The sequence below is a fragment of the Phalaenopsis equestris genome, unplaced genomic scaffold (assembly GCF_001263595.1).
Source record: "Phalaenopsis equestris unplaced genomic scaffold, ASM126359v1 Scaffold000304, whole genome shotgun sequence".
Lineage (NCBI taxonomy): Eukaryota > Viridiplantae > Streptophyta > Magnoliopsida > Asparagales > Orchidaceae > Phalaenopsis > Phalaenopsis equestris.
Window position 1 is genome coordinate 291,130 of NW_018164746.1, and position 7,241 is coordinate 298,370.

The window sequence follows — 7,241 nt, forward strand, 5'->3', positions numbered from 1 at the left end:
AGAGTGTTTATGCTTTGGATTAATAAGCAAGAAAGCTCGATTCATAACTTGGACATAGGTCCATTAATTAAAAAGAAATATTTTTTTTCTGATTACTTACAGGGTGAATAAATTCAACCTGTTTAGTATGGAAAGGAGTTAAACCCCAATCTCTCTGATGCAAGATGCGATTTATTGTCGCCTTGCTATATGCAATAGATTTATTTGGTTCATTATAATTATGTTGAATTTCAACACATTGTAATGAAATGAGGATTGCCTCATACGATTCTTGATCAAGACTATCTTGAGCATAGACAATTGTGCCTAAATACCTTTCCTGGATTTTCCAAGGATCATTAATTTCATAATCCTCTAAATTGATTTCGATGATTTTTTCTTTCGTTATTTTTTTGCACAAATTCTGTGACTTCTTGGATTTGTAATTCCTGAAATTGAGGAGATTTAGTTTCTGATGTAGAAGCTATTGGGCTACCATATAGATATTGTTGTAAATCAACAAATTTTTGTGGAGCCACATTAGGTTGGCCCCTACCTCTCCCCCTTTTAAAGGTGAATGCACCCCGTTGGGTTGTCATTCTAACCCTTCGATGAATGGTGATCCACCCCTCCTTGTCTTTCTCCCTTTCAAAATTCCCGAGCGAGAAAGTCAGGTAAAGAATTAGTATTACCTGCAATATATTCTATATCAAATTCAAAACCGGATAATTGAGCTTGCCAATTGGCAAAAATTTATTTAGAGACAAGATTTTTTACATCTCTTTGCTATATATATTTAATTGAACTGCAATCGATTCTTAATAAGAATTTTTGATTTAATAAATCATCTTGAAATTTGTTAATGCATTTGACTACCGAAAGCATTTCTTTTTTGATGGTTGAATATTTTTCTTGAGTGGTATTCCACTTGCCAGATGTAAAGCGAACTAATTGTTCTTTATTAAAAAATTTTTGCTTTAAGATACCTCCATAGCCAATATTAGAGGCACCTGTCTCTACTATTTTAGGGAGAGACGGATCTACTATATGTAAACAAGGTAACATTTTTACCTTTTGCTTAATTAATTGGACAGCTTTAGTATGATTTTCTGTCCATGGATTATGCTGTTTCGTTAATCTATTATAAAGAATAACAACATCTAAAGCAAGAATTTTTATAATAGTCTGCTACATAATTGAGCGAACCAAGAAATCTTTGTAATTGTCGAATATCAGTGATTTCATCTGGAAATTTAGAAGCAAATTCAATGTTTCTTTCAATTGGAATAATTGTATTCCGGACAATATTATGTCCTAAAAACCTTATTTCGGTTTGAAATAATTTGATTTTGGTCGCAGAGATTACAAGCCCATTATTTTTGGCAAGCCTTTGAAATGTCTGTAGATGTTTAAAATGCTTTTCTATTGATTTAGAGAAAACAAGTACATCATCAATATAAACCAATGTAAAATTAGAATATGGATTGAATATTTCATTCATAATTTTCTTAAATTCAGAATGAGCATTTTTTAAGCCAAACGGCATAACATTCCATTCATAATAACCAAACGAAACAGTAAAAGCCGTTTTATATCTGTCAGATTCAAGTATTTGAATATGCCAGTATCCAGATTTTAAATCAAACTTTGAAAATATTAAGGATTTACTTAAGCGATTAAGTAAGTCTCTTTTATTTGGTATAGAATAACGAATCCATTTTAAAACCTCATTTAAAGGTTTATAATTAATAACTAATCTAGGTTTATTTCTTTCCTTTTATGCATTATTCATAACATAGAATGCAGTACAACTCCATGGTGAACTAGATTTTCTAATTAATTTCTTATTAAGAAGTTCATTAATTTCTTTTTTACAAATTTTTAAATATTCTTGATTCATTTGACAAGGTCGTGCCTTTGTCTTTATATTTCTTTCATTGAAATTATCAATATATGGTAAAACAATACAGTGTTTTTTTTTCTATCCCAAAAAGCAGCTAGATTGTCACCACAAATTTTTTTTAACATATTTTTATGTAAATTAGAAATTTTTTCTTTTATTAAATTATTATTCAATTTTTCTTCTATAGATAATAAAGTAATTTATTCTTGTAACAAATTAATTTGATTTTGTTTTAACTTAAATTTATTTATTTCATTCAAAATAATTTTTGTAGGATTAGTAATAAATTAAAAAATAATGGTTTTTCAAATTTATTAGAATACATGTCAGTATTATCTATTTTATTAATTGGCATAATTTTATAAAGAAACGGAGTTCCCAAAATAATATGTTGAGTTAAATTTTTAACTAATAGGAAAGGAGTATTAATACAAATATCATTTTTGCAAATATTAGCAGAAGAAATTTTATATTTAATTTCCATCCTATTTCCAGATGCAAAGGTTTGTTGCTGCATAATTTTCTTAAAATATTTAGAAGGTATTTTTCCTTCTTGAATAGAATTTATATCTGCTCCACTATTAACAAGAGTAGTAAGATTTGATAGAATATATTCTCGATTTATATTTAAAGTAATTGTTATAAACTATTTAAGCATAATAGCCTTTTGTAAGGAGTTTAAAAAAGATTGCTCTAAATTATTATATTTTTCTACTGATATTTCAGTAGTTGTATTATTTAATTCTAATTTTAATAATCTAGTATTTATTTTTTTTTAATTTTTTCAAAAAATATTTATCTCAGATTTTAATTTATTTAGAGCTTCTTTCATTGAATATCCTTGAAAAGGAATGGTATTAGAAGGGGAGGATTCTCCTTTAGATTCACTTATTATTTTAAGCATTTTATTTCTAATCTTTTCATCCTCGATTTGAGATGCAATTTTAAGTATTTCTTCTTTAATTGAAGAAGATAAAGTAAATAAGCCGTTCATTTCTACTATAGATTTGTAATAATTTTAATTATTACATTTGCACTCAGATTCCATGCAATTAATTTCATCAAACTCTGATGAATAAGAGCAATTGTCCTCAATTTCGTCTGAATTGTCAGGCGTCTCTGAATTTTCAGGAGATGAACTTAATATAATTTTGAAAATAGAATGCTAAATATTTTCATCAACATTAAGCTCATTTATTTTCTTTTTTACTATGCTTTATTTACATAGTGGCTAGTTTTGCCACATTTGTAGCATTTTATTTCTGTGATTTCTCTATTTTTATTTTTCTTATGATAAATCTTTGGTCTTTTCTCTGAATAATATTTTTCAGATGGCTTATGATATTTTTTCTTTTTGCGAAAAAATTTTTCTTTTTCTTTTGGAAATTTTGGAATATCATAAGCAAATTGTTCACAGAAAGCGCCTAATTATTTTCTTTCTGTTAATCTTTCTTTTTTAATTTGATATCTTAATTTAAGATCTGTACATAAGGCTAATCCTTCTTGTACACAAGTATTTATTAGTTGTCCATATGTCAGATTTTCATATGAAATGCATTTAATATTAATATCTTGTAATTGTCTTTTCACTTTATCAGCAAAAAAACTAGGTAATCCTTCAATAAATTTTTTCTTCCAGTGCGTACTATTCGCATCTGATAGAGACATTACTCTAATTAAAAAGACATCTTTATACCAACAAAAATGTGTCAGCGTAGGACATCTTAATTTTTGTAAAAGAGAACGAATTTGCTCTCCATTATCAGATATTATACCGGTAAAATGCTGTAAAATATTGATAATTAATTTATAAACAGCATCGATATTTCTTGATTAGGATTTCCTATCATTGTAGGACTTATAAATTCTTCTCTTTGTTCTTGAGTTAAATAATTATCCCACCATCCTTTGAGAAGGCCAGTAAACCCACATGTTAACTGGGTTACAATCTGATGGGCACGATTATTATGACTCTCTGCAGCAGAGGCATAAATCATCATTCTTTGTAATACTATTTATATTTGACGATCTGTCATACAGTCAATGTCCCATTCATAAATATTAGATGGATTATAATCATTTTGATATTTATTGTTAGCTTCCTCATATAAAACATCTACAGGGGTAGGTGGAGGATAGTAGTATCGACCTGTCTGCCTTGTTTGATATGAAGATGAGGCTTTATTACCTTTTATTTTATGTATTTTAAATAATTCTAGTTCTGAATTATTATCTTTAAATTGTTCTTCAATATGTTCTATTTTTATTTTATCATTATCAGAATTTTCTGATTGATCAGTGAATTGAGCATTATTATTTAAGGTTGTTATTTTAGTACTTTTTATATTTTTAATAAATCCTTCAAAATCCTGAGTTGATGGTCCTAGCCGAAAATTAGGACTAGGATGTGGTTGTAAAGCAGGAGCTGAAGATATGACTATCGAACTTGATTTTTCTTCTTTTTGATTTTTTAAAGAGATAAAAAGTTGAACGATCTTATTTTCTAATTTCATTAAGTGATTTGATATTAAAAATAGATTTGTATTTGTAAAATTTAATTATTTGATTACACCAATAAAATCTTTGGTGGCATTGCTTTCTAAAGTTTTTTCCAAAAGCATTTAATTCAAAGTTTGGATTACTATTATCTAAATCCAATATTGTAGGAACAGTCGGAGGATAAACTGATTCTATTATTTCTCCAAAATTAATTTTTCATTTCCTGGTTAGCATGTCTAATTCATCTTCTAATTTTTTTGTTATATGATTACTAAACCAGGTTAAGAATGAAAGAAATTATTTTCCTTCATAAAATCTGTTTTCATTTTCCTGAAAATAAATTTCAGAAATTTTTCTTCTATCATCTTCTGTGGTATAACTACGATACCAATTTCTAAATGATTCATATTTTGGTTCTAAATAATTATTGATTAAAGTTTGTCTGATTTGTTTTTTGATGAATTGTTTTAAATCAGTCATTATTAAAATTAAAACTGGCTTCCGATTGCGGAAATAGGTTTTATACCCTATTCGGGTGTAATAAGTTATTATTTGATAGATTTATTCTATTTATCCTTTGATTTATTGTTGATAAATATATGTATATGTGGATGCATATATCTACATCCACATAAAAAGTTACAGGGTCCAAAGTAAATAGGAGAAGGGTTGACTCAACACATGAATCAACACACCTCCTAAAATTTACTAGCAATACAAAGGACACTAAACAGAAAATACACTTGAACAAGACAAAACAAATGCAAAAAACCCATAAAGCACTAGGGTGGAAGCCAAAGGAAGTTAGAAATTAGGGATTCTTCAGTTGGAAATCACTGTCTTCAATGATCTTAATTTGCAATTCTGAAATGTGGGACATCTAGCTTATCTCCCTGCAACAGGAACTGAAGAGCTGGGGGAGGGGATTGACAGCAACTAATGAGTCATTTGAGTTTTGACCTTCTTTGGCAAGCCAATTGGCAGGCTGGTTCCCTTCCCTGTAAATGAAAGTAAACTTGATGTGAAGCTGTGAAGTTAGGTTTCTGATTTTTTGGATCCAAAATGAGTGATGCCATGGAGATTCTTTGTCAGGATTTAAGAGTTTAATGACTGCGGCTGAATCCACTTCCATCCATAAATTATGCCAGCCAGTCTTGATGGCAAGAGTAAGAGCCCAATAAACAACAATCAACTCAGTTTCAATCACATCAGCAGCCATTACAGGAGTGTAGAAATATAGTAGGCAATTTCTAAGGTAGTTTTTGTAGATACCCCCCACTCCAGCTCCAGTTTTTGTAAGACTTCCATCTGTATTTATCTTCACAATGTGTTTTTCAAGGGGTTTCCAATAAACTTTATATATTTGAATAGGATCAATCTTTTCAGTTGAGTAGAGGTTTGAAATATTAGGAAATCTTTTGAATTTTATCATCTTGTGTAAATAAGAAATATTGTTTCTGACAGGTTTCTCAATATCAGGTATAATATCTTTAAACTTAGCCTTGTTTCTTTCCAACCAAATAAACCAGGCAACAATTAAAGGTATAGAAGCATAATCCCTCTTATACATGTTCTGCTAACAGGTAGTTAATATGTCCAAAGTAAAATTTTCTCCATCAATTTTCAGATGTATTAGCAGCTGTTGCCACACTTGTTGGGCAAAATTACATTCAAAAAAGAGGTTTGGCAAGGATTCCTCTTCCTGCAGACAAAGCCAGCATTTGGAAGGACCCCTCAGACCTTTAAATTTAAGCATGTCATCTGTGGGTAGGAGGTTTTGGAATATCCTCCAACAAAGAAAAGACATGGATGGGGATAAGAATTTATTCCAAATGATGGTTCCCCAAGGCATTTGCTCCCAGCTGAAAAAGTTTGGAATAGATAGCTTTGGTGAGACTTTGATTAGAGAATGCTTGCCAAATAGTTTTATCAGTTTTGCTTTTATCAAATTTTATGCTGGCAACTTTTGTAACTGAAAGGGCTTGCAAAATGCTAGACAGTTTAAGAATAGGCAATTTATTTCCATCCCAGCAATCAACAACTTTAATATCAAAGTTAGGGACATTGGTAATTGGAGTTAGCCAGTATTTAAGGCACCAATTATCAAGCCAAAATTTGATATCACCTTTCCCCAAATCCCATATAAATAGGTTTTCAGCAGTTTGTCTTATTTTCAACATCTTTACCCAAGTTTTGAAATCCCCATTTTTCCTACCAACAAGTGTGGGATGCTGGTCTCTGCAATATTTACCTCTCATGAACTTAGCCCACAGTGAAGTTTGAGCTCTAAATTTGATTTAGAGTTTATAAAGATTGATCTGTAGGAGTTGATTTAAACCCTTGAAGCCAATTCCCCCAGCCAACTGTGGTTTAGCTGCCTTTTGCCAAGAAGCCTAGTGCATTTGTTGTCTTTTTCTTGACCACAGAAATCTGTTAAAAGCTCTTTATAACTAAATTTGAGTGCTTTTCTTAATGTTTGTCATCTGCAGGATGTAAGAAGGAAAGGTTGTTAGAATACTCTTCAAAAGAGTAATTCTACCCCCATTAGATAAAAAAGATTGAGTCTACCCATTGAGAAAAGAATTAATCTTATTAGTGACTTCCTCAAATTATATTTGCTTTGTTCTACCAGTGAGTAGGAGGACACCTAAATACTTGATAGGAAGTTGGGAGTTGGAGAAACCAGTGTAATCGGATGCCCATTGTTTGTAGTTAGGAGAGGCTTGCTTATTGAAAATCAGTTGGCATTTCTCAGGGTTAAAATACAATTATGAATGTTCTTGTAATTTTTGGAGGGTCTGAAAAACTTTCTTCATAGCATTCTTATGTGCTATGGAGAAAACTATGATATCATCAACAT